Consider the following 15,773-nt stretch of genomic DNA (forward strand, 5'->3'; position numbering starts at 1 on the left):
CAGAAGTGACGCTTGGCATTCAAGACAAAGAGTTCAATCTTGGTTTCATCAGACCAGAGAATCTTGTTTCTCATGGTCTGAGAGTCCTTTAGGTGCCTTTTGGCAAACTACATACGGGCTGTCATGTGCCTTTTACTGAGGAGTGGCTTCCGTCTGGCCACTCTACCATAAAGGCCTGATTGGTGGAGTGCTGCAGAGATGGTTGTCCTTCTGGAAGGTTCTCCCATCACCACAGAGAAACTCTGGAACTCTGTCAGAGTGACCATCGGGTTTTTGGTCACATCCCTGATCAAGGCCCTTCTCACCCGATTGCTCAATTTGGCCGGACGGCCAGCTCAAGGAAAAGTCTTGGTGGTTCCAAACCTCTTCCATTTAAGAATGATGGAAGCAATTGTGTTCTTGGGGACCTTCAATGCTGCAGACATTTTTTGGTACTCTTCCCCAGATCTGTGACTTGCCACAATCCTATCTTGGAGCTCTACGGACAATTCCTTCGACCTCATGGCTTGGTTTTTGCTCTGACATCAACTGTGGGACCTTACATAGACAGGTGTGTGCCTTTCCAAATAATGTCCAATCAATTAAATTTACAACAGGTGGACCCCAATCAAGTTGTAGAAACATCAAAAGGATGATCAAAGGAAACAGGATGCACCTGAGTTCAATTTCAAGTCTAACAGCAAAGAGTCAGAATACTTATGCAAATAAGGTTTTTCTGTTTTTTATTTTGAATACATTTGCAAAAACGTCTAAAAGCCTGTTTTCACTTTGTCATTATGGGGTATTGTGTGTAGATTGACGATGAAAAAATGTGTTTAATCCATTTTAGAATAAGGCTGTAATGTAACAAAATGTGGAAAAAGGGAAGGGGTCTGAATACTTTCCAAATGCACTGTACCTTTAAAAAAAAGTAGGGGCGTGGATCAGAAAATCTGTCAGCATCTGGTGTGACCACCATTTGCCTCATGCAGTGCTACACATCTCCTTTGCATAAAGTTGATTAGGCTGTTGATTGTGGCCTATGGAATGTTGTCCCACTCCTCTTTAACGGTTGTGCAAAGTTGCTGGATATTGACTGTAACTGTAACACGCTGTCGTACACGTCGATCCAGAGCATCCCAAATATGCTCAATGGGTGACATGTCTGGTGAGTATGCAGGCCATGGAAGAACTGTGACCTTTTCAGCTTCCAGGAATTATGTACAGTTCCTTGCGACATGGGGCTGTGCATTATCATGCTGAAACATGAGGGAATGGCGACAGATGAACGGCACGACAATGGGCCTCAGGATCTCGTCACGGTATCGCTGTGCATTCAAATGCAATTATGTTTGTTGTCCATAGCTTATGACTGACCATACTATAACCCCACCGGCACCATGAGACACTTGGTTCACAACGTTGACATCAGCAAACCGCTTGCCCACACGTTTGCCATCTGCCAGGTACAGTTGAAACCGGGATTCATCCGTGAAGAGCACACCTCTCCACCTCTGCCAGTGACGATCGAAGGTGAGCATTGATTGGCTCACTGAAGTCTGTAGTAAGGTCAAGACCTGCAGTAAGGTCAAGACCCTGGTGAGGACAACAAGCATTCAGATGAGCTTCCCTAAGATGGTTTTTGACAGTTGGTGCTGAAATTCTTCGGTTGTGCAAACCCAGTTTCATCAGTTGCCCGGGTGGTTGGTCTCAGGCGATCCCGCAGGTGAAGAAGCCGGATGTCCTGGGCTGCTATCACGTCCTGACCATAGGAAGTTGGTATTTTCTATGGTAGTGTGGTCAGGGCGTGACAGGGGGTGTTTATCTGTTTTTTGTATGTCTATGTTCAGTTTCTAGTTTTGTATTTCTATGTTGGTTTTTGTTTGGCATAACCTCCAATTAGAGGCAGCCGGTCGTCGTTGTCTCTAATTGGAGGTCATGTTTAAGTTTATGTTTGTCCCACCTGTCCTTGTGGGTGATTATATTTTGTGAGTGTGTTTGTTCCTCCTGCGTCACGGTTTGTTATTTTGTACTTAAGTTTTCTTTGTTATTGCATTCAGTTTCACTATCTAATAAAAATGTGGAACGAAACCGACGCTGCATTTTGGTCCGATCCTTCTAACAGCTGTGACAGCAGGCGTAGTTACACGTGGTCTGCGGTTGTGAGGCCGGTTGGGTGTACTGCCAAATTCTTTAAAACGAAGTTGGAGGTGGCTAATGGTAGAGAAATGAACATGAACTGAACATGAATATTCAACAGCTCTGGTGGACATTCCTGCGGTCAGCATGCCAATTGCATGCTCCCTTAAAACTTGAGACATCCGTAGCATTGTGTTGTGTGACAAAACGTAATATTTTAAGGTGACCTTTTATTGTCACCAGCACAAGGTGCAGCTGTGTAATGATCATACTGTTTAATCAGATTCTTGATATGCCACTCCTGTCAGGTGGATGGATTATCTTGGTAAAAGAGAAATGCTCACTAATAGGGATGTAAACAAATTTGTGCACAAAATTTGAGAGAAATAAGCTTTTTTTGCATTTACATGTTGTGTTAACATTTTTGTTCAGTGTTTAATAGTTTACTTCTCTACAAATACGGATGCCTTTGAAACGTGTGAACTCTTGAAGATGATCCTCATTGAATGTTTTTGCTTGGGGCAACATATACTTGAAAGAAAGAAAAACAGTTGACCATTTGTCGTGGCAAGGTGCAGATTGTGTTGCGTATTATACTTTTTAAGCTGGTGACTCAAGAACTTCCCATGACGATTAGGCAACATTTAAATGTGGGGAGCTAAGAGGATGTTTGTTTGCAAAACACTGGTACTGCTTTTCAAAATGATTAATATCCATTTCTGTCACACATTCAACAATTATTTCAGCTATTAGCTGGATGTAGTTCATATTTTGTCTTTATAGTAACATTTATGACTAAGCTGTTGCAAATTCTAATAAATGTTCAGAAATGTTTGAAATTAATATATTATTATACATTTTATATATGCTTCTGCATTGCATTCTTATAATACTTATAAATGTTTTTAAATAATGATATACCATTTACTAATCATAAACACTATTTATAAAAGGTTTATTCATGAAAATGATTGTGAAGTACGGAGAAAGAAATGTATGTAATGTATGAAATGTATGCATCCACTACTGTAAGTCGCTCTGGATAAGAGCATCTGCTAAATGACTAAAATGTAAAATGTAAATGTAAGTGTTACCACACTGTTGAGTTTTATATCCTACATTTTATATATGACTCATCTGTGAAGTTATAATGTAAATCACTTACTATTACCCACACCTATCCTTCAACAGAGAGTTTAAAGATTTCAGAAAATTAAACATCATGATTATTTTCACAATAATACCGCTTAGTATTAGGGGTTATGACATCAGTGCTCTTAACTCTATTTAAATTGAACCCACCAACTGGGTATAGCTCATTGTCTTTGCATCATTACACCAGATCAACTGCTGAAATTGACAGTGACTCAAAGGTAAGGAAATTGGTCTTAAATCATTGCTTTTAAACGTTGGTAAATATACTTATGCTGTGGTGTTCACATGCTATTTCAGCATTCAGAACAAAAACAAAAAGGTCATCTAAGCTGCTTTTGCTTCTTTTTATGTTTTTAGAACTGACCACAAAGATGATGATGAAGACTACGATCTTTCTGGGCTGCCTCCTGGGCCTGTCATTGGCCCAGGAGGCCATACAGAGATATGGCCCAAATGACGTACTATTCTACTTTATATCATATTTTATTTATATTTTTGATATGTTTTTATATATTCATATATATGCATATTTACATGTACAAAATTATTATTTTTCTGGCTGATGTGGATCACTTGAGAGTTGCACGTTCTAGCTCTGACTCCAACTCTAACTCAAACTCCAAGGAGGTACGTTCCATAGCTCCACAGATTATGAGCAGAATTTATTCAACATATTGTAGTGAAGATCAATGTGTATGTAACATATGTGAATATGATCTGAGATATGATTCCATGTGTGGTATGTAAATCAAAATGACATTGAATGAGAAAAAAACAGCTGTTTAGGCTGGTTCCATTCTGCCCTCCCTGTCACAGTTGAATTCAGATCAGCTCCTTCAACTGCTACTTACCCTGTTCGCTGCCTCTTCCCCAGCCCCTGCTCCTGCCCTATCCCCTGCACCAGCCCCTGCACCAGCCCAAACCCCTGCAACAGCCCCTGTACCAGCCCCTGTACCAGCCCCGGCCCCTGCACCAGCCTCAACCCCTGCAGCAGGCCCTCACCAGCCCCTGTACCAGCCCCTGCACCAGCTCCAACCCCTGCACCAGCCCCAACCCCTGCACCAGACTCATCCCCTGCACCAGCCCCTGCACCAGCCCCAGCCCCAGCACCTGCCTCAACCCCTGCCCCTGCTGGACGTTAACCAGGTGAGGTGATGTTACAGTAAGCCAGCCATTATTAATTTATTTTCTCAACATATTAGAAATTAAAGCCATAAAATACAATTTGAAACAATATTTTATCAATATACATTATCTAACATTATTTAAATGTGTTAATTTAGCCTCCACAATCCCCCAAAACCATGTGAATGAATCATCCACAGTTTCAAAACTTCTCATCTTTGCTAAGGTTTCCTAATACTGATGAGACATTGTTCTTTGTGGGGACTGTGGATATATAGATTTGTAGGATTACCCACCAAATGCCTAATTTCATCACATTTACATCTCCAGGACACACCTTTGATCATGGGACTGAAAGCTCATTGGTGCACTGAGAGCTCATTGGTTGACTGTTTTGAAATGGTCTTTATAAAGCACTAACTAGCTGTTAAGTTACAATACAGCATCAGTGTCACAACTTTAGTTCCGACTTTTTAACAATTTTACATCTTCACTTGAATAGGTAAGAGGTTCAAAGAATACTGTAGTGGAATTGAGGCATGCGTGTCTAGCTTTGAATTCACAATTCATCTTTTTCATTTGAAGAATTCCATGGCGACCATGAAACTACTATTCCTAGTGATGTGCCTGATTGGACTTTGTTTCTCCATTCCTGTAAGAATTCTTGAAATACAACATCAACACTGCAATTTACACATCAATACACCAAGAGATTGCCGTTTCCACAGATTGCATTGCATTGGAATATGACAATATATGAATTATTACAACATGATTGACTTAAGTCCACAGTTTGAGTGTTGATTACTTTATACTGCAATATCCTTCATCCTGTGATTTTGTTTGTGTGTGCAGGTGGCTGAGGAACATGATCGAGAGGAGCGCTCAGCTAGCGATGAGGTGCAGTAATATTTAGTACTATCTATTGGAATCTATTAGGTATTCTGTCTATTAGAGTACTATAGTATGGTCTACTATTTGAATATGATTTCTAGTTTGTTTGAGTTCAGAACAATTTATCCATCTCTCTCTCTCTCTCTCTCTCTCTCTCTCTCTCTCTCTCTCTCTCTCTCTCGCTCTCTCTCTCTCTCTCTCCAGATGTTCAGGGGTTATGGTGTTGGGAGGTTCTATCCCTATCAGCAGCCTCAGCAGCCTCAGTACCCGTCATACTTCCCTTACGCCCAGCCTCCCCAAAGTAACTCTGCCCTGATGGCCCTCCTGCCCTTCCTATTGGCCAGACTCGCTGCCACTCCAGCCGCAGCTCCTGCTGCAGCTCCCGCCCCAGCCCCAGCAGCAGGTGGAAAATGAGACGGGCGTCGACAGAAGAGCCGGAAGGACTCTCGTGATTATTCCATTATCAATAAATGAAATAAGTTTAGATCCATCATTGTGTATGTCTTTGTCTGTTGTGTTCTGTTCGTTTGACAAAGTATTTGCGATGCTTTCAAAACAAGAGTGAAACCTCTCTGACATAAGGTGGAAGTCTCTACAAGTCCTAACACAATTGTGAACAAATATGAAATCCACAAAACTTCTGAATTCATAGTCAATTCCAGGGTATTTGGTGTTTCCAAAAAAGGGTCAAGACCCATTATTTTTCTATCGTCCCTGATAGAAATTCGATCAATACCAGACGTTCCAAAGTAAATTCCTCAAATATTGTGATTTGATATAAAAACTCACTCGAATGTCTTGCAATGTTAGCAGAAAAATCTAACTTGCTTGCACGTTTCTGACAGTTGCATTGAACATTTGGACCACTTTGTGAGGGAGACCCTTATTTGCTGGTCTCAATAAAACTCTAATATATCTTGATTACATAAGTATTCAAACCCCTGAATCAATAGATGTTAGAATTATCTTTGGCAGTGATTACAGCTGTGAATCTTTCTGGGTAAGTCTCTAAGATCTTTGAACACATAGATGGTACAAAATTTGCACATGATCTCTGCTAGACTGCCATTTTCAAGTCTTGCCATAGATTTTCAAGACGATTTATGTCGAAACTGTGACTAAGCCACGCTGGAACATTCAATGTAGTCCTGGTAAGCAACTCCAGTGTATATTTGGATTTGTGTTTTATATTATTGTTCTGCTGAAAGGTGAATTTGTCTCCCAGTGTCTGAACCAGGTTTTCCTCTAGGATTTTGCCTGTGCTTGGCTCTATTCCATTTATTTTTATCCTAAAAAACGTCCTAATCCTTGCCATTGACAAGCATACCCATAACATAATGCAGCCAACACCATGCTTGAAAATATGAAGAGTGGTAAGCAGTGATGTGTTGTGCTGGATTTGCCCCGAACATGACGCTTTCTATTCAGGGAATAAAGTTAATTTCTTTGCCACATCTTTTACACTTTTTCTTTAGTGCTTTTTTGCAAACAGGATGCATATCATTTAGATTGGTATTGTGGAGTAACTACAGTGTTTCTGATCCATCCTCAGTTTTCTCCTAACACAGCCATTAAACTATGTAACTGTTTTAATGTCAGCATTTGCCTCATGGTAAAATCATGGTAAAATCCCTGCTCGACTGAGAGACCTTACAGATAATTGTACCTGTGGGGTACAGAGATGAAGTAATCATAAAAAAATGATGTTATACACTATTTTTGCAAACAGAGTGAGTCAATGCAACTCCTGACTTGTACATTTTTACTCCTGAACTTATTTAGGCTTGCCATAACAAAGGGGTTAAATACTTAAGTGTTTCTATAAACATAATTCCACTTATGGGACATTATGGGTATTACAGGTGTTGTGTGTAGGCCAGTGACACAAAATCTCAATTTAATCAATTTTAAATTCAGTCTGTAACAAAACAAAATGTTGAAAAATTCAAGGGGAGTGATTACTTTCTGAAGGCACTAAATGCGCTAAATGCAGCGGCCTTAACTACTGGACCACCTCAGGACACATGATAAATGATTTTTCCTTCAAAGAACTTGACATAGAAACCAATTACATATATTATCAGTATATGCATGGCCTTTGCTATATACAGTTACATAACAAAAAGGATGAACAACTAAAATAAACTATGTACAGTTATTGTGTACAGTGTAAAAATTATAATTTATAATTTGTAAATTATTATTATTATTTGTAAAGAAAATGTGAAAAATATGTATTCAAATCCCTGAGTCAACAGAATCAGCTGTGAGTCTTTCTGGGTAAGTCTCTAAGAGCTTTGCATACCTGGACTGTTCAATAATTGCACATTATTCTTAAAAGATATTCAAGCCCTGTCAAGTTGGTGGCTGATCATTGCTAGACATCAATTTCCAAGTCTTCTCATAGATTTTCAAGTCGAACCTTACAGATAATCGTATGTGTGGGGTACATAGATGAGTTAGTCATAAAAAAATTATGTTTAACGCTATTATTGCAAACAGAGTGAGTCCATGCAACTCATGATGTGATTTCTTAAGCATATTTTTACTCCTGTACTTTTTTTAGGCATGATATAACAAAGAGATTGAATACTTATTGACTCAAGACATTTCAGCTGTTCATTTTTCCTATAAACATAATTCCTCTTTGACATTATGACGTATCGCGTGTAGGTCAGTGACACAACATCTAAATTGAATCCATTTTAAATTCAGGGTGTAACAAAACAAAATGTAGAAAAAGTAAGAGGGTGTGAATAGTTTCTGAAGCCACTGTACGTGTGCGCTGAAGGCAGCAGCCTTAACTACTGGACCACCCCAGAACACATGATGTAATGATTTTTCCTTCAAGCAACTTGACATAGAAACCAATTACATATAGTATCAGCATCTACATGGCCCTTGCTCTATACAGTTATTCAATAAAAATGATTTACTGCTAAAATAAACTATGTACAGTTATTGTGTATGGTGTACACAATTGAGACTCCAGTGACTACATACGTTTTTATTATCCTTCTTTTTCCCTCCTTCTAGCGTGGTGGTGGCCGTGGCTTTCCAAACTTTCTCCAGCAGTACAACTACCTTCTGCTTCTTCGAAGACTTGGTCTTTTCCCAGCCCCTGCAGCCCCGGCCCCTGCAGCCCCGGCCCCTGCAGCACCGGCCCCTGCAGCCCCAGCTCCAGCCCCAGCTCCAGCTCCAGCTGGTCGCTGAGAAAGGACATGAATCAGAACCTTCAACTCAACAAGAGCAAGCTATGGTTGCTGAAATGACCAGAACTTTAACTGACACTATAAGTACTGTAATAGCTGATTTCCATATTTTGCTTGAGTTTCCCTTTAATGTACTTGCTGTATGTCTGTCTGCAATGCAATAAAGAGGATTTTAAATGGCATATGTCCCCTCCTGCACACTTTCTTTTGCCTGAGAAATATGATTTTGAATTCACACAGTTTGGGCATTTGTTAGTCAGAGTTGGATGTGTGAAAATATGTTGTAACCTTTTGCAAATAAGAATGTTCCTAATTGACTTACCTTTATAAATAAAGGTTACATAAATAAAATGAACTATTCATAGAAATATATGCATCACTGGACATCTAGCTAAATGGAGGAGAAAAAAAGAGGGGTAGTGTGTGTGAGAGAGAAAGGGGTGGGGCTTGAGGGAAAATGATTGACACATGACTTAAATCTGAGGATTAGCATCTTGTTTTGTCGGTTGACATTTCTTGATATATTTAGTGAGGCTATATTGGTTGTGAACAATATTTGAGTTATGTTTTAAACATTTAAACATGTTTCAAATTGTATTCACATTAGGAGTAAAGTAGGTTAAAGGAAGTCAAGAAGCCAAATTCAATGGTCAAACATTTAATGGCCCTAACCCTAACCCTATAGTATAATTTTACATACATTTAATCATTCAACCTATTCCCACTCCACTGCTTATTTCACCAGGCTGCTTATGATGAGCAAGTAAATAAGTCACTGAGGTACAGTTACTGTATCTGTACAACATCCAGACATTCTAATCATCAACCTATTCCCACTCCACTGCTTATTTCACCAGGCTGCTTATGATGAGCAAGTAAATAAGTCACTGAGGTACAGTTACTGTATCTGGATACAGTACAGTATCCAGGTACAGTAACTGATACAGTACAGTACATATTCATAAAAGGACAAGGCAAGTGCAGAATGACTTATTCTCGCAGGAGGTGCTTGGCTATACTGAGAGTAAGATTGTTGTACTTTCTGGAGACTTACTCTGAAAGTTATCATCACATCAACAAAGAAAAAAAAAGACTTGTTATGGAAGTAATACCAATTTCAAGCCATGAGTGACACCATGTGGTTAAAGGAAATACCTCACATGAGGTGTGTGTGTGTGTGTGTGTGTGTGTGTGTGTGTGTGTGTGTGTGTGTGTGTGTGTGTGTGTGTGTGTGTGTGTGTGTGTGTGTGTGTGTGTGTGCGTGTGCGTGTGCGTGTGAATACTTTTTGACAGAGAATGACCCTGTCTCATTGATTCATTATTTATTAATTCGGAGCCTATTATAATGGAATAAGCATATCATGGCGAAGAAATAATATTCAGTGATATTGGGGAACAATTTGTATGACAATCCAGACACTGTACTAACCCTCACAGTCTCTGCAAGATTAACATAAAGCTGATATTGATAAATGAGTCTGATAAGTAGATAATTGTTTTTATTGCTAATCTATATATTTATTTAGAGGTTGCTATGAGGCAAACCACATCTGAAATTAGTCTTGTTAGCCTCTTCACCAGGCCAGAATCTTTGTGCTATATTAGACATACAGTGTTGTGCAATCTCTTTACAGTTTGAGAAAACACAACCTCTGTGTGATGTGTGCAAGAGGGCAATTATCCCTCAGGCTTTCACCGTCTTGAGTCGATGTCCGCGCCCCCACTGAAATAGAATTAGCATAATACACAATTCCCCATAAAAATCTGTCAGTTTAAGCAAGTGATATCTGTTTTTTTGCATTGGAATCATCTCAATCCACCACATCCTCCAATATTGGACTTCTGCATCTGCAGTGAAAGGTGTCAGTTTTAGAGCGGTGTTTGTCAGACCATGAGACATCCCGAAAAATGGTCTTCTCACAAAATTGTCTGTAGCTTCCTAACGGATTGGCCTACATGACCTTAACATGGAAAGACGAGACTCTAACGAACATGATTGTCACGACTTCCGCCGAAGTCGGCTCCTCTCCTTGTTCGGGCGGTGTTCTGCGATCAACGTCACCTGCTTTCTAGCCATCGCCGCTCCATTTGTTTTGTCTTGTTCCATACACACCTGGTTTTCATTCCCCAATCAATCTACATGTATATAGTCCTCTGTTCCCCATCATGTCTTTGTGTGTAATTGTTTATTGTTACGTGGGATATTTGTCAGGCTCTGCACTTTTGTTATTAGACTGTGTTTTTGGCACTAGTATGTGTTATGTGCTGTCGTTGTTGACCGGTATTAATGTGTGCCTGTTTATAATACTCCGCTCTCCTGCACTTGACTTCGCTTCCCATATACACGCCTAACAATGATGGTGTTCTCTGTTTTGCTCTATGACCCCCACAAACGTCTTGGGACTCGTCTGAAGTCGGTACAGCATATTTGCCAACTTCTGACTTTACCATCCAAACAGTTTGGGCTACACCAGGGGTGGGCAACTCCTCGAGGGCCTGATTGGTGTCACTTTTTCAAGAGGTTTTCTTTATTTTTACTATTTTCTACTTTTTTAGAATAATAGTGAAGTAAACTTATGGAATCATGTAGTAACCAAAAATCATGTAGTAACCAAAAAAGTGTTAAACAAAACATGCCTCTTCAATGTTTTGACAGGAGAACGCATCCGAACGAGCGAAACAGTGCCCCTCTGTACTGTTCTACTGTTCTCTCTGTAGGCCATCTATCTGATGCTGTCTGGTCTTAGTGGCAGCATCAGTTTGTGGTAGTGTGCTACTCACCAGATGGCTTGTTTGCTTGTTTGCTTGTTTGCTTGATTAGTTTTGGGATTTATCGACCGGCGACCTATAAGGTCTGGAATGATATATCCATATTTTGATTTGTTGTGTTTTGACATCTCATTTTGTTTGGGTATTCGGCCTGGCTGGGAAGCTTCGATTTCTGGAGAACACTGAATCCAGCAAATACAGTGGCAAGAAAAAGTATGTGAAACCTTTAGAATTATCGGGATTTCTGCATAAAGTGTCACAACAATAGATAAACACAGTCTGCTTAAACTAATAACACGCAAACAATTCTACGTTTTCATGTCTTTATTGAACACACTGTGTAAACATTCACAGTGCAGGGTGGAAAAAGTATGTGAACCCTTGGATTTAATAACTGGTTGACCCTCCTTTGGCAGGAATAACCTCAACCAAACGTTTTCTGTAGTTGTGAATCAGACCTGCACAACGGTCAGGAGGAATTTTGGACCATTCATCTTTACCAAACTGTTTCAGTTCAGCAATATTCTTGGGATGTCTGGTGTGAACCGCTCTCTTGAGGTCATGCCTAATCGGGTTGAGGTCAGGACTCTAACTGGGCCACTCCAGAAGGCGTATTTTCGTCTGTTGAAGCCATTCTGTTGTTGATTTACTTCTATGTTTTGGGTCATTATCCTGTTGCGTCGCCCAACTTCTGTTGAGCTTCAATTGGCGGACAGATAGCCTTACATTCTCCTGCAAAATGTCTTGATAAACTTGGGAATTCATTGTTCCGTCGATGATAGCAAGCTATCCAGGCCCTGAGGCAGCAAAGCAGCCCCAAACCATGATGCTCCCTCCACCATACTTTACAGTTGGGATGAGGTTTTGATGTTGGTGTGCTGTGCCTTTTCTTCTCCACACATAGTGTTGTGTGTTCCTTCCAAACAGCTCAACTTTAGTTTAATGTGAAATAGCACATATGGAATCATGTAGTAACCAAAAAAGTGTTAAACAAATCAAAATGTATTTTATTTTTGAGATTCGTCAATGTATAAAGTAGCCACCCTTTGCCTTGATGACAGCTAGAAATTCTCTTAACCAGCTTCACCTGGAAGGCATTCCCAACAGTCTTGAAGGAATTCCCACATATGCATAGCACTTGTTGGCTGCTTTTCTTTCACTCTGCGGTCCAACTGATCCCAAACCATCTCAATTGGGTTGAGGTCAGGTGATTGTGGAGGCCAGGTCATCTGATGCAGCACTCCATCACTCTCCTTCTTGGTCAAATAGCCCTTACACAGCCTGGAGGTGTGTTGGGTCATTATCCTGTTGAAAAACAAATGATAGATAGTCCCACTAAGCGCAAACCAGATGGGATGGTGTAACGCTGCAGAATGCTGTGGTAGCCATGCTGGTTAACCTGTTGGGGATAGGGGGCAGTATTTGCACGGCCGGATAAAAAACGTACCCGATTTAATCTGGTTACTACTCCTGCCCAGTAACTAGAATATGCATATAATTAGAATATGCATATAAAAGTTTGATTTGGATAGAAAACACCCTAAAGTTTCTAAAACTGTTTGAATGGTGTCTGTGAGTATAACAGAACTCATTTGGCAGGCCAAAACCTGAGAAGATTCCAAACAGGAAGCGCTCTCTCTGACTATTTCTTGGCCTTCTTGATCATCTCTAACCAAAACAGGGGATCTCTGGCATAACGTGACATTTTCTAACGCTCCCATAGGCTCTCAGAAGGCGCCAGAACGATGAATGGTGACTTTGCAGGCCATGGCTGAAAAACAGTAGCGCATTTGGATAGTGGTCGATCTGAGGACAATGAGACTGGAGGCGCGTGGACGAGCCGACACCATGTTTACATTGGTGGTCGGAATATTATCGCTTTTTTACGAGAAAAATCGCATAAAAATTGATTTTAAACAGCGTTTGACATGCTTCGAAGTACGGTAATGGAATATTTTGAATTTTTTTGTCACGAAACGCGTCGGGCGCGTCACCCTTCTTTACCCTTCGGATAGTGTCTTGAATGCACGAACAAAACGCCGCTATTTGGATATAACTATGGATTGTTTGGAACCAAACCAACATTTGTTATTGAAGTAGAAGTCCTGGGAGTGCATTCTGACGAAGAACAGCAAAGGTAATCAAACTTTTCTAACAGTAAATCGGAGTTTGGTGAGTACCACACTTGGTGGGTGTCAAAATAGCTAGTCTGTGATGGCCGAGCTATCTACTCAGAATATTGCAAAATGTGCTTTCACCGAAAAGCTATTTTAAAATCGGACATAGCGAGTGCATGAAGGAGTTCTGTATCTATAATTCTTAAAATAATTGTTATGTTTTTTTGTGAACGTTTATCATGAGTAATTTAGTAAATTCACCGTAAGTGTTCGGTGGGAATGCTAGTCACATGCTAGTCACATGCTAATGTAAAAAGCTGGTTTTTGATATAAATATGAACTTGATTGAACAAAACATGCATGTATTGTATAACATAATGTCCTAGGAGTGTCATCTGATGAAGATCATCAAAGGTTAGTGCTGCATTTAGCTGTGGTTTGGGTTTATGTGACATTATATGCTAGCTTGAAAAATGGGTGTCTGATTATTTCTGGCTGGGTACTCTGCTGACATAATCTAATGTTTTGCTTTCGTTGTAAAGCCTTTTTGAAATCGGACAGTGTGGTTAGATTAACGAGAGTCTTGTCTTTAAAATGGTGTAAAATAGTCATATGTTTGAAAAATTTAAGTTTTTGCATTTTTGAGGTATTTGAATATCGCTCCACGGGATTACACTGGCTGTTGAGTAGGTGGGACGCAAGCGTCCCACCTAGCCCATAGAGGTTAAATGTCAGGAATTGTGAAAAACTGAGTTGAAATGTATTTGGCTAAGGTGTATGTAAACTTCCGACTTCAACTGTATATAATTCTAACAACAACAACAACACTATCATCAACTGTTGTCTTACGTGTGAGGAACCACAGATAACTCGTGTACAGATTTGGATAGATTTTAGCCATGTTTTCAATTCAAATTTAAAAGTACTATAATCAGTGCAGCTTCTCAAATTCATGGTCATTGCATTCCAGTACGTTGTAGCTCTAACAGAGAAGGCCGATTGGCCGATTTTACTGTGTCGAAAAGGGACAATGCAATCCCCTCTAGTTACTGCCCTTGATATTCTGGAGGTACTTTCCTTGAGCATGATATGCCGGCATAGAGGTAGAGGGGCAAGACCATGCAGGATCTTAAAGACAAGGCTTGCATCTACATACTGCTTAATGCTATCCAGACTAAATCATCTATGTTCGTAAATGATATGACAATGGTGGTAACTGTTTGGTTTGTTATCAAAAATCTAAAATGTTTGTTTGTAGAGTGATTCAATTGGTTTCAGAATAGTAGCTCCTGCTTGTGACCAGCATGTGAGATAATATCTCAGATGTGAGAAGAACATTGCATGCATATATAGTTTGGCGCCCTCCAGAGGAAGGAAAGGTCTTATAAACTTAAAGTTGGATAATCCAAACTTAACCGTGTTAACACCTTCTTCATATGTTTGTTAAACAGCAAGTTGGAGTCCAAAATGACACCAAGATACCTGACGTTAGACACTACTTTCTGATTCTCCCCATTAACAAGAACAGCTCGTTGGGAAGAATCAATGGATTTCTTAGAGAATTAGTCATCCATTTAGAAACATATACCATAGCTTCAGTTAACTTGTTACAACCAATTGTCTATTTTTTGAATATACATACAGAACTGTATCATCTGCATACATCTGCATGTTAACCTCTCTAGGGTAGGTGGCACCAAATCGTCCCACCTACGTAACAGCCAGTGTAATCCCGTGGCGCGTTATTCAAAAACCTCAAAAATGCAAAAACTTCAATTTTTCAAACATATGACTATTTTACACCATTTTAAAGACAAGACTCTCGTTAACTTGTGGGCAAGCAAGTGAGAGATCATTTATATAGATGGTAAACAGAAGGGGGCCAAATATTGACCCTTGTGGGACCCCAATGGTATAGTAAAGAGAGTCCGGCTGAGTGTCCCCCAAACGAACCCTTTGACTTCTGTTTGTCAGATAGGAATACATCCAACTAATGACTTCAGTGGACACACTAAGGGAGGTAGTAGTTTGGATAGGAGGACCTCATGATTGACAGTATCAAAGACCCTTTCAAGATCCAAAAAGACTGTGCCGACATCACCACCTATGTTCAGGTTAGATTTAATGCACTCAAGAAAATAGCAATTCTTATTTTCAACGACTGCCTAGGAACAGTGGGTTAACTGCCTTGTTCAGGGGCAGAACGCAGATCTTTACCTTGTCAGCTCAGGGATTCAATCTTGCAACCTTTCGGTTACTAGTCCAATGCTCTAACCATTAGGGTACCTGCTGCCCCATATGGAGAATGAGGTGTTCAGTCAGATGATCAGACACCCATCTTTCAGCTACTTTTGATAGCACTGGAAGAATGCTTATAGGTCGG

The sequence above is a fragment of the Salmo salar genome, chromosome ssa04 (assembly GCF_905237065.1).
Source record: "Salmo salar chromosome ssa04, Ssal_v3.1, whole genome shotgun sequence".
NCBI classification, from domain to species: Eukaryota; Metazoa; Chordata; class Actinopteri; order Salmoniformes; family Salmonidae; genus Salmo; species Salmo salar.